This window comes from Oryctolagus cuniculus, chromosome 9, assembly GCF_964237555.1.
Source record: "Oryctolagus cuniculus chromosome 9, mOryCun1.1, whole genome shotgun sequence".
Taxonomy (NCBI): domain Eukaryota; kingdom Metazoa; phylum Chordata; class Mammalia; order Lagomorpha; family Leporidae; genus Oryctolagus; species Oryctolagus cuniculus.
The window spans coordinates 54,904,775-54,921,787 of NC_091440.1; positions in this window are offsets into that span (position 1 = coordinate 54,904,775).

The following is a 17,013-nucleotide window of genomic DNA, read 5'->3' on the forward strand; positions in this document are numbered from 1 at the left end:
TTATTGTAATAAATGTAAAGGAATAAAAGAAAGGAATCAAGGAGGGGGTATTGAGAGAGAAAAGGAGGGAAGGAAGTATGGTTATCCTACAATTGTATCAATGAAATACCTTAAATATGTTCTTTTTATATTAATAATATTTTAAAAATAAACAAGTAAACATATACTTAAGATATTATAATTTAGCAAAACACTCTTAAGTATTCAGATCCCATGTAGTGATCCATATATTTATAAACTTCCAATATGGTTGAAATAAATGTATCACTACCCTTCCTGTTTTATTGACCAACATCAGAAACTCATATTTAATTTGTATTTGTTGGCAAAAAAATTACATTATTTGTTCAAGGAATATTTTCTTATTTAGTACATTGTTGTATATGGATATAGTACTATTGTATAAAATACACAGATATGTGAAAATATTATAGAACTTCAATTATGTAAGATAATTGTATATTTCACTACTTTTGTAAGAATAAGATGGTAATGTGACTGAGTTAGGTAATACTATAATTTTCAAAGAAAAAAATGTAGATCATTTCTTCTTTTTTTAAGATTTATTTGTTTATTTGAGAGATAGAGTTTCAGACATAAGGAGAGAGAAAGAGAGGTCTTCTATATGCTGATTCACTCCCTAGATGATCACAATGGCCAGAGTTGTGTCAATCTGAAGCCAGGAGCCAGGAGCTTCTTTTGTGTCTCCCATGTCAGTGCAAGGGCCCAAACACCTGGGCCATCTTCTACTGCTTTCCCAGGCTATAGCAGAGAGCTGCATCAGAAGTGGAACAGCAGAGACTCAAAGTGTTGCCCATGTGGGATGCTGGCACTGCAGGCAGTGGCTTTACCCACTATGCCACAGTGCCAATGTAGATCATTTCTGAGGTATTGTGATTTGGACATTGTTCGAGTAAATAAAACTTCATTTGTTGAAATATAATCCCCATTGTGAGGTAGTAAGTGGATGGACACTTGCTCCAAATATTGTGTGTGGAGGTCAGGCCTTTGGAAAGTGATTAGAATTAGATAAGTTCACTGGGTAGAGCCCCCACAATTAGATCCTAGCAGCCGCCAGAGAGCAAAACACTGATAGAAATACACAGTCCCTATTTCTTGTCATGTGGTGCCAGAGGAGGCCCCTTGACCTTGCACCTCTGGAACTATAAATGAAAAAAAGCTTCTTTTCTTTATGGAGTAATTTTTCTCAGGTATTTTATTATAGTCACAGACTATCTCATGGAGGATTATATAGAAGTAAGCATAAATGTGTTCTGACATTAGTCCTTTGTCTGCCTCCTACTTAGGAGATAATTGTAGATTTACTGTGAATTCTGTATCTCCTACCACCACGGAGAAGAGAAGACTTACTACCTGCTCACTCAATCACATGAAGAGGGCTTGAAAATAGCACTCAGAGAGATTAGCTTTAAGCCTGTACTTGTGAGGGATACACAGAGAGGCCTGATTCGTGTTTCAGGAGCCTACATGTGAGTGGATATGATCAGTCTTGATAGCAGAATGGAAATGACTGCTTTTGTAATGGCCAATAAGTGCAGAGCTTGGTGGGCAGTCGGTGTGTGGGGCTCTCTAGGGCAGTTATGGGCATCATGATAGGAGCTGGGCTGTGTTGCCTTGAGAAGGACTATATAAACAAGGGCTTTGTGAGAATTTGGGTGAACTCCACATCAACACCTGCAGCAGAAGCAGTGGCTAGAGCAGACATCTCTAAATCCTCAGGATTTTTACTAGTTTTTGAGTCGTCTCAAGGGAGGAGAATTTCCTAATAACTCCCAGGAGCAACTTTGATCAAAAGGACTGGTATTTGGAATAAATTCCCCACAGTGAAAAACATGGCCAAATTAAATCCACAGTAATAAGGTAAAGCCCTACATTTATTTGCCCCTCTGGCTTCTGTTTGTCTCAAATTTACAGTGAGAACAGGAGAGAAATATATGCTGCTTCCCAATGCTAGTTTCTCACCCTAGTCTGGGGGCGATGAAATACAAACTATATGAAATACTAGAACTTTGATGTAAGCTAGTTTGGGATTTTTTCTATGTGCAAAAATAAACTTATAATCTAAAAGTGACTAAACAGTTATGAAATTTGATTGAGCTTTTATTTTACAGTAATAAAATTTAGTTCACATAATACATTTTATTGAATATTACAGATAAATAAAATTGTTTTCCACTTTGGTCTTAAAGCACAATTTGTTTTTTAAAGCATGGTTATATTTAATTAAAATTAAAAAAAATAATAACATTATTTCTTACACCTTCTATGGAAATAATGTATACATTTTATTCTGTAAGCTAAACTTTAAAACAAAACATAATAAAAAGAAAAAATAAATAGACATTAGATAAGAGAGGAAAGAATTGAATTTAAATCCTAGTTCTGAGATAATACAATTTTCTACATAATATGGATACATACCTAGTGTCCAAAGAGTTTAGTTATACTAAAATTATCTTTTTAAAATGTTTCTGATTTTTTTATAATGAAAAGTCCCAAAGTAAACAAGTTGTTATTATTTGATTAAAATATTTTATTTTATTTATTTGAAGGCAAAGTTACAGAGAGAAAGGTGGACAGAGGGTGATCCCCCACCTGCTGATTCTCTCCCCAAATGCCTGCAATGGCTGGAGTGGGACTAGTCCAAAGCCAGGAGCCAGGAGCTTCTTCCAGGTCTCCCAGCGGGGTGTAGTGCTTGGGCCATCCTCCACTGTCTTCCCAGGTACTTTAGCAGGGAGCTGTATCCAAAGTGAAAGAGCCAGGGACGAACCTGCACCCATATAGGATGCTGGCATTCAGGCAGCCGATTAACCCGCTATGCCACAGCACCAGCCCCATAATTACTTTTATGTCTACTCGACGTTTTTCATAAAAAGTAGAATTATATTGAAAAATTATCATTTTATTATTATGTTTTAATTTAAACTCCCTAATATTTCTAAGTTCTATTTTCAAATAGGTGAAATATTCTGGAAATTAGCATTCACTTTTTTAATGCTTAACCAGAGCTTCCAGACATATACATTTACTTCTTAAAAGTAAATATCTATGATTGTTTGAACTAATAACATGTTTAAGTTTAGATTTCAGTGATGAAGTTATATACACGGACAAACTGTGAAAATTCTTGCAAAGTTTCATCTAAATATAGGGCTTTAAAAATTGTAGACTTGGGAACCTGCCTTGTAGTATAATATGTAAAGCTGCTGCCTCAGACGCCAGCATCCCATCCCATACAGGTGCTAATTCAAGTCCTGGCTACCCTGCTTCCAATCCAGCTCCCTGCTAATGCACTTGGGAAACTCAGTAGAAGATGGCCTATGTGCTTGAGGTCCTGTCATCCATGTGAGAGACAAACATGAAGCTACTGGCCCCTGGCTTCATCCTGACCCAGCCCTTGCAGTGGCAGCCATCTGGGGAGAAAACCCTCAGATGGAAAAATCTCTCTGTCTCTCCCTCTCTCCCTATAACTGACTTTCAAATTAATAAATAAATTTTTTTTAAAAAATTGGATTTATGTGCAATTGACAGCTAAGTAACAGAGATTCATGGTATACCTCCTTGAGAATAGTATATTGACATAAATTCTTTGGAAATTTTGCAAAGCAACTTTGTTTACATAACTCATTTACTTATTTATTCAATAATTTATTTATAACAGTGTGGAATCAGTGACATTTGTTTTATATTTTTGGTAATAATCTGATACAAGTTTATTAATTTTCTCGTTCAAGTTGTTATAGCTTTGGCCATTAGGAGTTTTTGTAATTGGGGCCTACATGCTATGACATTATTCCATCATTATGTTTTTATTTTTTCTATTTTTTAAGATTTGCTTATTTGAAACACAGACTTAAAGAGAACAAGAGACAGAGACAGAGATCTAGCATCCACTGAGTCTCTCCCCAAATGGCCACAATGACAGGGGTGGGCCAGACCAAAGCCAGGAGCCTAAAACTCCCTCTGGGTCCTTCATTTGGGTGGCAGGGGCCCAGGCTCTTGGGCCATCTTCTGCTGACTTCCGAGTTGTATTGACAATGAGTTGGATTAGTAGTGGAACAGCTACTACTTGAACTGGTACTCAAATGGGATGCCAGTGTTGCAGGTGATGGCTTAACCAGCTGTGCTACTATTTTTGCTTTAAGCTTATTTGGTTTTGCTCTACCTTGGTAAATTCCTTCCAAAGATTACAGTTCAGAAATGGAAGAGGAGGGGTAGAGTAACTTTACAGCAGAGAAAAGTTACAAGCACTACAAGCATATCAAGGTTAACATCAATAGTGATCAGTGGTATTTAAACTATTAATCTTTGATAGGCTACAGTGACAATGGTAAGTGACTCCCTTTGTCTTCCTCCTTAAAATCAGTAATGTGCATCTAATTATAATAAAAAGAACAGAAAATCTCCACTAAGGAAAATTCTATAAGGTAACTGACCAGTAATTCACAATATTGATCATTATTTCAAGATAAAATAAAAAAAAAGTTTGAGAATTGATAGAGCTATGAGAAGCTTATAAAAATAGATATAGGGGCCAGCAATATGGCACAGCGGGTTAAAGCCCCAGCCTGCAGCACCGGCATCCCATATGGGCACCAATTCACTGGTTCGAGTCCCAGCTGCTCCACATCTGATCCAGCTCTCTACTATGGCCTGGGAAAGCAGTAGAGGATGGCCCAAGTCCTTGGGCCCCTGCACCCACATGGGAGACCTGGAATAGGCTACTGGCTCCTGGCTTCAGATCAGCTCAGCTCTGGCTTTGTGGTCATCTGGGGAGTGAACCAGCGGATGGAAGACTCTCTCTCTCTGGCTCTACCTCTCTGTAACTCCGTCTTTCAAATAAATAAAAAAAATTAAAAATAGATATAATGTGTAATCTTCAATGAAATAGTTGAATACAAAAAGGATCTTAAGTAAAAATTAGAATAGCATAAGAACTTTAGTATTTTAATTTTGGTTTGATAATTGTGACAAATATTTCGTTTTAATGTATGATACTAATAGTAGAGGAAAATGATTTTTATATATTTGTGATAATTCTATTTCAATAACTCTTTGCAAATATAAATATCTAAAAAAACACAAGGCAAAAATGTAATAGCAATGCTACACACAAATTCAAAATTTTCATTACTATTCATATTTGCTTTTAAAGAAGAATTTCCAGCTTCTTCTACTCTTTAAATAAAGTGATGATTCTAAAGGTGGAATACTAGATGGATATAAATAATACATGCAAAATATTATTTAAATTACAAATTAAAGCTAGTTATCTAAAAGTTGATGTTGAAAAATTAGAAAAGTGAAATACCCTGCATACATTTATTTTGTTTTTAAGGTTTAAAAACAAGATTTATTACAGTCAAAGACCTCCAGCCAGAGTGGCATGGAGGGAGGCTGCAAAAGAAGCAAAATCCAAAGGACCCCATGGCACTGGGGCTTGAAGTACAATTTTAGGGATGAAATTGTCAATCAGAAAGGTGAGGACAACCGCAACAAAAGATCTGATTTACGAGGCTGGCACAGTGGGATAGTGGGTAAAGCCACCACCTGCAGTGCTGGCATCCCATATGGGTGCCAGTTCAAGTCTCTGCTGTTTCACTTCTTTTCCAGCTCTCTGCCATGGCCTGGAAAGGCAGTTGAAGATGGCCCAAGTCCTTGGGCCCCTGCATCCATGTGGGAGACCCAGAGGAAGCTCATGGCTCCTGGCTCCTGGCTTTGGATGGGCCTAGCACCAGCCTTTGTGGCCAACTGGGGAGTGAACCAGCAGATGTAAGACCTCTCCCTCTTTCTCTGTGTAACTCTGACTTTCAAGTAAATAAATAAATCTTTTAAAAAACCTTATTTAAAATTCTTTATCCAATCTGACTTAAATGTCTTTCATGGACATCTTTTTTTTTTTTTTAATTGTGCCACATTGTTCTACATTTAATTTATCATAGTATGCTATGTTGGGGCTGAATAGACATATTCAGATGCTTGTCTCATAGAGTGAGGTGGTTTAACTCAAAAATTCTCATTCTGGCTATATGTTAGAATCACTTTGGGAACTACAGTTTAATCAAATTTGAAACTAGGGAACTGAGGTTAAAGCACTAATATTCGTAAAAAGGTTTTCAGGTGATCCTAAATTTTTACAAGATTGAAAATGACTAGTCCAGAGACATCCTTGTGAGAGCAGCAGGGAACACCTGTGAACACAGCTGAACTCGTTCTGAGGTGGGGAGCTGGAATAGCATACAATCAGATCACATACTGCGGAGTGAATGGGAACTTTTGACCCCATACAGAATGCAGACCTGTTCTTCCTTTTATTTCTTCTTTGCTGGTCATCTTCTTATAAGCGATAACTCACGGTCTCATTAAGAGGGATGTAATTTGTCCATTGATCTACACGTAATTCTGTGGGGAAAACTATATTCCATCTCAGATATATGTAGAATTGTAAGGATTCCTAGTTTCCTTGCTATTCCTCGATTATGGAATGCAAGAGTTGTATTTGGTAATCAACATGTGGACTTACATACTCAACATGGACTACAAATTTGCAGAACAATGTATATTTAAAGTTTAATTCATAATTTCTATTTAGTTCTCATCAGAGTGGTTATGAAAGTTACAGTATATGGATGACATGTGGTATTGTGGCCCTTCGGATCAAAAATATCTTTTTAAATCAAAAGTCCTCTTAAGTAGTATCTTGTCAGCACTCTGAATTTATTGGTAGGAAAAGTCAAAGAAACTAAGCTATCACTCAACTTCATCGTCTGTAATAATTGAGATCACAAATAATTCTTTGTTCTCAATTGCTATTTTATATTTACTCTGTTCTAAAAATGTATTTGCTACTGTCTGTTTGTCACATTTCAGATCATCAAAAAATTATCTGAGCTGGTGACTAAGATTTATTTGTAGCATGCATAGGAATTCCTTTCATAAAAGTGCTCTTTGTGTGTTTATCTGAAGAAAAGTATTGTTATCCCTAAAGCTTTCATTTAAGACTACGTAATTATAATCTCTCTAACTTTTTTGAGACACTATTTTCTGGTTCTTCAAAGGTTGTCAATGTTGTTTTCTCTCAGAAAGTTTTCCCTTATTAGTCTCTCTGTTGCCTACATACTTTAATTTTCATCCCAAGAAGCACCTCAAATTATGTAATAAAGCTTTTAAACAGATTACAGTAGCAAGCTAAAAATGCTGAAGTCACCAAGCCATGGTTTCATTATTTTTCAGAATCTTTGTTCTTATTGTTATTCAGCATTTATATATCACCTTGATATTCTCAGGATATTTTCTAATTGTCATATAGCTATCTTCAGCTAATACACAGTCCATAATTGTTAATGAAGAAATACAGCAATAATATATTCATGAAGTGTCTATCCCTCTTATTTCTTAAATAATTTATTTTTTCTTTAAGCTAGATTCTCCCCATATGCAGTTGCCAGAAAATCTCATGGGATGAGAATTTGGCACATAATTTCTATACTATGCAATTCCTTTTTATTTATATACCTGTCTAGCTTTTGTATTCCCATTAAGGAAACATTTTTCTTAAGCAACGGGGACTTTTGCATTTTTAAATTGTTTTTTCCTACTTCTTTAGCATTGCTCAGCTGGCCTTTAACAATTCTGTGTAATGACAAGGAGAACACTGAGCTGTAAAATATTTTAAACCATAAAACTGGGCTGAAAATAGCCTATATGTAAAATTAAACAAAAATGGGATTAAATACAGGTACTTAAAGTGCAGAGGAAAACTTATGCTTACACTGTGAAACATAACAGGTAGCAACAGTAATATGTTTGATATTTATCCACATTTACTTATGCTATGTCAAGCCTGCATTATTGCTGATGAACTAGGATAAATCCTTTTCGAGGCAATATTACCACTTAGCATTTATAAGCCCTTTTATGGCTACCATTGATGGACAAAATTCACCAGTTTTCCCTGTAACTATGAGAGAAGAAGTCAACTTTAAAATTCACAGAATAGTGTGCAAAAATTTCTATAATTGTTGACAGTTTAAATGCTATATAGGAAATATTAAGGAGGGACCATCAAAAATTCTTAAAACATTTGAATTAAGTTCAAGATTAAAATAAAGTTAAAACCACTGTAGGCCGGCGCTGCGGCTCAATAGGCTAATCCTCCACCTAGTGGCGCTGGCGCACCGGGTTCTAGTCCAGGTCGGGGCACCGGATTCTTTCCTGGTTGCCCCTCTTCCAGGCCAGCTCTCTGCTATGACCCAGGAGTGCAGTGGAGGATGGCCCAAGTGCTTGGGCCCTGCACCCGCATGGGAGACCAGGAGAAGCACCTGGCTCCTGCCTTCGGATCAGCGTGATGGCCGGCCATTGGAGGGTGAACCAACGGCAAAGGAAAACCTTTCTCTCTGTCTCTCTCTCTCTCACTGTCCACTCTGCCTGTCTTAAAAAAAAAAAAAAAAAAAAAAAAAAAAAAAAACACTGTAGGGAGAAGGACAGACAGCCTAATATATATGGAAATTTGATAAGACTTTCCAACTAAATTAACATGAAAATATTTGCATATTGAAAGCATATTCAAAATCAAATTAGTCGAAAATATTTATAGTTTAAACATGACAGACTTAGAATCGTTACAACTACTCCCACTGTGATGATATACTACGAAGCAACAGATGTAACAGTGATCTTACAATCATACTTCAATTAACATATCTGAATTGTTTTCTTGTAAAATGAGAGAATAAAGAATAATCAAAAAAGGTAAACACTTAATTCAGCAAGACAAATGACAACTTTTATTATTACATCCCTTAAAGGCAAGAGACAATGAACTGGGATAATATAGTTGGATAAGAAATTTGTAATCAAATATATTAAGTTATTGTAAATCTGAAGGAGCTCTGATTTAGTTATGGTTTGCACATGACTTTATTAGGATACCATACAAAGTTCATGGACAAAATGAATTCAGTAAGTTATTTTTTTGGCCCTTGTATCTATATCTATAATATAAACAATACAGGATAAAGGGAACAAAAATGCTTAGCAAGTTTTCAAATTGTGTAAACGATTCTCTCCTTTCGTTTCCTAATCCTAAACAACTTAAATTAGAATCTTGAGATTGCTAAATATGATTAGTTTACTGTTTGGGCTTGTGATCCAAGTAAAAGGCTGGTAATGTTGCTAAAATTTATGAGCCATTTGAATTATTTCCACACATAATGAAATATTACTGCAATTTCCACTGCCTCTTGAAAATTGGGACATAAACATTTAGGGAGATTAGGATTCTAATTCTGCTCCGTGTGTTTCTGCACCACATGTTTTCCCATAAGAAATGAAAAACTGATTAGTGCTTTGGTTTTTTTTAATTTTATTTTATTTTTCTTATTAAATCTATAAAAAATTAGTTGTTCACTTTTGATAATTACTTTCTGTGTCTAAAATATGTACATCTGAATTGATAAATCTTTTACATTAGTCAAGAATTTGGATTTTGATGGTTCTCAGTAAACAAAGAAAGGACACAACTATATTTTCAAGGATTAACATTACTTTTCTCCCATAATATGGTAAGCAATGTCATCTAATATTGGAAATGTTGACAGAAATGTTTAAATTCACTAATCACTCTGACAGCAAAGAAGAAATTGAAGTCAATGTGTTTTAAGTAAGTATCTCCTTGTTTCTTCATCTTGATTCCTTGCTTTCAGTCTTTTAAAGTGTTTTAATTTCCAACAATCTTTTAGATAATATGCTTACTATTTTTCAGCTTCAACGCATAACTGTCTTTTTGTTTACTATTAAATACTGAAAATTACTGACACTGAAAACAGTAAATGTGTTCCTTTGTTCGATATTTTGTAATTTGCTTCATGGTGGTGTGTATTGGAGGGCTAATCCACTCATTGTAAAAGAAGTCTAGGAAGAGATTGTCAGGAGAAATGAAGCAATGTCTCTTGGGTAAACCAGTATAGCTAAGAATTAACCAATCATGGCAAACTGATAGACAAGAAAATGTCTCAAAAATGCAAGAATCATTGCCTCTAGCACATTGAAAATGGATCGGCTTTTAGAATTCAGCAGATCTAATGATAATGGTAATTCATAGTACTGTGTAATTTAGACTTGAATTTATAATACTTTGGGGATTTTTGCAACATAAAAAGCTGTAGTGCCAAAATCATGTTGTCTGCCAAGGATTGCTTTTAGCATGTGATTAACCTCCCAAATGATAACATTTTCCAAAGGTCCTCTTAGGAGGTCACACTTTGGGAACAGCAAATAGAGTATAATGGCTGACATTATTTACTAGCTACTAGTGCTGCTATTTGTTTGTCACATAATGGTCTCTCATTTTATCATTTATGTAACTGGTGATCATTAGCATACAGGTTTACAGTACTTCATGTAAAATGAAAGGGGAAAGAGCAAGTGAGTAAAACTAATTTACTTATAAAATGGCAACTTAAGGAAATGTATTTCGAAAGAATGACATTTCCTTGAACTCATCTTTTCATAAGTTCCATTTTTAAGGCCGTTTAAAAAGGGACCTCAGTGTTCCAGTAAAATTGCTAGAGCGGTAAATGTTCCATCAGACTTGCTTTATTCAATCTTCTACTTAAGAACTTCAGAATAAGTATAATAATCACAGTAATAATGTTGCTATTAAATTTTCACCACAGTCCTTCCTAAGAGCACATGGTACACTATGTGGCCACAATGAATCACATTCTTTAAAAATTCTCTATGAACACTGTATATTTGTTAAGATCTGCTATGTGTTATACGATTCCTGAAGAGAATGGGAAATATAAACGCACTTACTGGCTTCTCTAGTCACTATGCTAATTAGCTATACAATTTCCCAGGCTAGATGACAGATGCCTTATAAACATTATTCAGTAATTCTCTGATCATTTTTTCAAAACTTCTTCACAATTTTGTGAGACACATCCTTTCATCCTTTCTCCTACTACAGGGTTTTTTTTTTTTTTAATCCTAGAGTGTAAAATATTGCAGCATCTAACAAGAAAACTGTTTCCTTCACTCCTCTGTCAATCATATGTGGCAACCAGATTTGTCAAATATGGTAGAAGAGTGAGGGCAATAATAATATTTTAGGGCCGGCGCCGCGGCTCACTAGGCTAATTCTCCACCTGGCTGCGCCGGCACACCGGGTTCTAGTCCCGGTCATGGCGCTGGATTCTGTCCCGGTTGCCCCTCTTCCAGGCCAGCTCTCTGCTGTGGCCAGAGAGTGCAGTGGAGAATGGCCCAGGTCCTTGGGCCCTGCACCCCATGGGAGACCAGGAGAAGTACCTGGCTCCTGCCATCAGATCAGCACGGTGCACCGGCCGCAGTGTGCTGGCCGCGGCGGCCATTGGAGGGTGAACCAATGGCAAAGGAAGACCTTTCTCTCTGTCTCTCTCTCTCACTGTCCACTCTGCCTGTCAAAAAAAAAAAAAAATAGTATTTTAGATCAGTCATTATAGAATCTATGAGAACATATGTAAGTATGGACTGTCCTGAATTAATTAAAGTTTAAAGAGCTCTGACCTCCTTTGAATGAGAATTACATAAACACAAGACAATTATCATCAAAACTGGAAATTATATGTGAGTCAAATCAAGGCTACATTAAGTACGCTGAGTTGAGGGCACCTGGATAATGTTTTGACATAATTTTTTTGTTAAATAATTAAATATTTATTTGGCCAATATCAATAAACTAAAAACAGGAATCTACAAGGGTTTGAAACAGTACTACTGGATCTACTCTGATTTGTCTTAGACAACATATTGACAAATGTATATTTTGGTAAATATTTATGTTAAAAAACTTCAGTATATTTTGTACTATTGAAAAAGACTGTCAATGAGAAAATATATAAAAATTATTTTATGCACTCAAATATAAATGCATTTAGAATTTTTAGTTTCAAAGTGTCCAAGTGACATAGTGATATATTCATTGATTATTAGGGTAACAGCTGTTTAAATGACAAATTAGTTTGGGTAGAGATTGTCCTTTCAACTTCCTCCTACACTTCTGATTTTCCTTGTCTTTATTTTTTTATTTTTTTAACTTTTATTTGATGAATATAAATTTCAAAAGTACAGCTTATGGATTACAATAGCTTCCCCTCATAACTTCCCTCCCACCCACAACCCTCCCCTTTCCCACTCCCTCTCCCCTTTCATTCATATCAAGATTCATTTTCGATTCTCTTTATATACAGAAGACCAGTTTAGCATACATTAAGTAAAGATTTCAACAGTTTGCACCCACACAGAAACATAAAGTGAAAAATACTGCTTGAGTACTAGTGATAGCATTAAATCTCAATGTACAGCACACTAAGGACAGAGATCCTAATGAGGAGTAAGTGCACAGTAACTCCTGTTGTTGACTTAACAAATTGACACTCTTGTTTATGGCCTCAGTAATCACCCTAGGCTCTTGTCATGAGCTGCCAAGGCTATGGAAGCCCCCTGAGTTCACCGACTCTGATCATATTTAGACAAGGCCATGGTCAAAGTGGAAGTTCTCTCCTCCCTTCAGAGAAAGGTACCTCCTTCTTTGATGACCCGTTCTTTCCACTGGGATCTCACTCGTGGAAATCTTTCATTTAGTTTTTTTTGGGAGACCAGGAGAAGCACCTGGCTCCTGCCTTCGGATCAGTGCAGTGCACTGGCCGCAGCGCGCGGCTGCGGCAGCCATTGGAGGGTGAACCAATAGCAACGGAAGACCTCTCTCTCTGTCTCTCTCTCTCTCACTGTCCACTCTGCCTGTCAAAAAAAAAAAAAAAAAAAAAAAAAAAGAAAGAAAGAAGTTTGACATGATTTTCAATTATGCTTTTTCAATTATGGTGTTCTGCTTTTTCTAGCCATGCCAGATTTCCTTATAGCATCAGAGTGACTATTTTTTAATAATCATTTTTGGTTATTTGATATCTTTTGTAGCTGTTTAGTTATTACAATAAGTAATACAATAATGCATTTAAATTTGTAAAATTTACCATTTTTGGCAGCACATTAGCCACGGAGGTTGCTTCTCAAAAGAAGAAACTACTTCTGCTGTTTTACTATAGGGGATTTGATGGGAGGTGGTATTGATATATTATTGGAGTTTTTCCTCATCCGTTATTCATTATCTAGATGTTAAGTGACTTGGTTTTCATATCATCAAAATGGTCACTAAAATGCATCCCTTGCTCCTCACACTTTTTTTTTTTTATTAGACAGACAGAGTTAGTGAGAGAGAGAGACAGAGAGAAAGGTCTTCCTTATGTTGGTTCACCCTCAAAATGGCTGCTATGGCTGGCGCGGTGCCAATCCGAAGCCAGGAGCCAGGTGCTTCCTCCTGGTCTCCCATTCAGGTGCAGGTGCTCAAGCACTTGGGCCATCCTCCACTGTCCTCCCGGGCCACAGCAGAGAGCTGGCCTGGAAAGAAGCAAACAGGACTAGAACCCAGCACCCATATAGGATGCCGGTGCCACAGGCAGAAGATTAACCATGTGAGCCACGGCACTGGCCCCTCCTTACACTTATTTTTAAAATCATATAAATAATACATGCTGAAATTATTTTTAAAAATATAGGTTATAAAATATATATTTATATATAATACATAATATATATAAATAAATATATATTATATAATATACTTATATATAATATATAATAGATATATAATAGATATAATAGATATAAATAAATACATATTTATATAAATTTATGTAAAGTTTATGTTTATATAAAATTTATATGAATATATATATTATATAAATATAAATATTTATTTTCATTTCTCTGAGATAAACGTCTATGCCTCTAAATACCAGGCCATGTGGTAGTTGCATGGATGCTTTTTAAGATCACTACCAAAATGTTTAGAAAGTAGCTGTATCAATTTACATTCCTACCAGCAAAGTATGGATTTCTCAATTTCCCTCTGTCCTTACCAGCATTTCATATTGACATTGTTTTTCATTTTATCTGTTTCTATAAGTGTCTAATGTTATCTTATTGTAGTTTCATTTATTTTCTTAATTTCTAGGCAATTTTTCATCCATTCTTTATGTATCTCCATGTCTTGTAGTAAAATATCTGCTCACATCTTTCGCACATTTCTTTTCATTCTTACTCCTTGAGTTTGAGAGCTCTTTAGACATAAAACAAACTTTTACAGATATATAATTTGCAATCATCTTGGGTTCTCAGAAAAAATTGTTTCAACTTAGATGGAGTCATTTTTCAATATCCCATTTATCCTTTGTAATGTCCAATTTGATGTTTGCCTAAAATATCCCATTTGGTGAGAACACTAGTACTCTTCTACATAATTTCTCTAGATCCCTTAAACTTATTTGAAAATAAATTAAGAATTTATAATTGGGGCACATTTGTGTTATTTCTGAGTTGTCTATTCTGTTGCATTAACTTATGAGTTTATATCTTGATTAGTAACACACTGACTGAAGACTGCAAGTATACAGTATCCCTTGGGAAGCTATTATTTCAATTTATTATTTTTCACAACTGCTTTGAGTTTTCTAGAACCTTCCCTTTCCATTAAAAGTTACTATTTTTATGCTTGTTTCAGAAGCAGAGTGGGACATTTGCAGATACAAGTGATTTTATTTCTTGTTTTGAAACATTTAGGAATTTCATTTTTTTTTCCTTGCCTATGACTCAGCTTGAAGTTCCAGTAAGAGTGATGAGAGTGGAAATGTTTGCCTGGTTCTAGATTTTAGGGAAAAGTTTTAAAAATTTCATCAAGTATGTATGATATATATAACTGTGTGCTATGTAATTGTTTTGTGATTGTTCTTTATCAAGCTGAGGATGATCCCACTATTTCAGTGTAACAATGATTTTTTACATTTTTTATTATTTTGTCAATTAGTATTTTGTGGCGTTTTGATTTTTGTTAATCAACTGGTATAATCATGGAATTTTTTTTTTAATCAGTTGATATGATAGATTACATTGCCTGGATGTAAAAAATTGAACCAGGTTTGCATACCAATGACAAAATTCATTTCATGTGATCTGTTATTATTTTTATATTGATATATTAGATTTACTGATATTTTGATGAAACTTTTTGTATCACATACATTAGATATTTTGTCTATAGTTTTCTTTTGTGAAAGTTCTTTTTTTAAGAAGGAGGTACCTTTCTCTGAAGGGAGGAGAGAACTTCCACTTTGACCATGGCCTTGTCTAAATAGGATCAGAGTCAGTGAACTCAGGGGGCTTCCATAGTCTTGGCAGCTCATGACAAGAGCCTAGGGTGATTACTGAGGCCATAAACAAGAGTGTCAATTTGTTAAGTCAACAACAGGAGTCAATGTGCACTTACTCCTCATTAGGATCTCTGTCCTTAGTGTGCTGTACATTGTGATTTAATGCTATCACTAGTACTCAAGCAGTATTTTTCACTTTATGTTTCTGTGTGGGTGCAAACTGTTGAAATCTTTACTTAATGTATGCTAAACTGATCTTCTGTATATAAAGAGAATCGAAAATGAATCTTGATGTTAATGGAAGGGGAGAGGGAGTGGATAAGGGGAGGGTTGCGGGTGGGAGGGACGTTATGGGGGGGAAGCCATTGTAATCCATAAGCTGTACTTTGGAAATTTATATTCATTAAATAAAAGTTTTTAAAAAAAAGAAAGTTCTTTTTTTTTAGGTTAATACTGGCTCAAGCTAGGTAAAATGTGTTACTTCACATTTTCTGGGTGAAATAGTATAAAATTTGTGTAAAATTTTTTAAAAAGATTTTGTCAAAGTTCTGTAGTAAAATAATTTTGAGGCTGATATTATCTTTTCAGAAGCATTTTCAAGACAAATTATATTTCTTTAAAGTTTACATAACATTCAACTGATTTATTTAGCTTTGTCTTGGCTTTGTTGGCTCATGATATTAAAAAAAAATGATATTTACTTCGAAGTTATTTTATTTTAAAGTGTCAAATTCCTATTGAAATCCCTTATTATCCTTTTAAATTATGCAGTTTCCATTATATTATCTTTGATGGCTTTTTTCCTTTTATTGTTAGGTGTCTTAGAGTTTCATTAATTAAAAAAATATATCTCCATTTAATTTCTGTTTTCAATTGTAGTAATTTTCCTTTTGTAGTTATCAATTCTTTCCTTCTGATAGTATTTATTTTGCTATTCTTTCTCTAGAGTATTGCAGTAAATATTCAGCTGATTAATTTGAGACCTTTTCACTTTTTTATAACAATGTTATAAATTTTCCTCTTAGCACTACTTTAATTGCATTCCAGAAATGTTTTAGTGATGTTTCCTTTTTATTCAGTTCTATATATTTTAAAATTTTCTTTCAAAATTTTTGCCCATAGATAATTTAAAACTGTGTTGTATGTTTTCAATAGTTTAGAGATGTGTGTATTTCAATCAATGATTTCTATTTGGTTCATTGTGGTAAGGTGATATAATTCATACAATTATAATTTGATACATTTTTATGTTTTATTACAGTTCCAGGATTATTATCTTTATTGGTGACTATATCAAAGACAACTGAAAATAGCATATATTTCATTTTTACATACATTTGACATATATATCAGACAATTGAAAATAACATATAGTTTATTTTAATATATATCTAACTTATATTTAACATATATTTTAACATAACATTATATTTCAGGTACTCTATTAATTATCTCGGATAAGGGAAAACATATGATATCTGTCTTTTTGGGACAGGCTTATTTTACGAAGGATAATGGTTTCCAGATGTGTCTATTTTGTTTCAAAAGACAGAATTTCATTGTGGTCAAAGAAGATGCAAGGTAAGATTTTGATTTTTTTGATTTTGCTGAGATTTGCTTTATGGCCTAGAATATCATCTATACTAGAGAAAGTTCCATGCACTGATGAGAAGAACGTGTATTCTGCAACAATGGGGTGAAAATTCTTCAGGTATCAGTTAGGTACATTTGGTCCATAGTGTCGATTAGC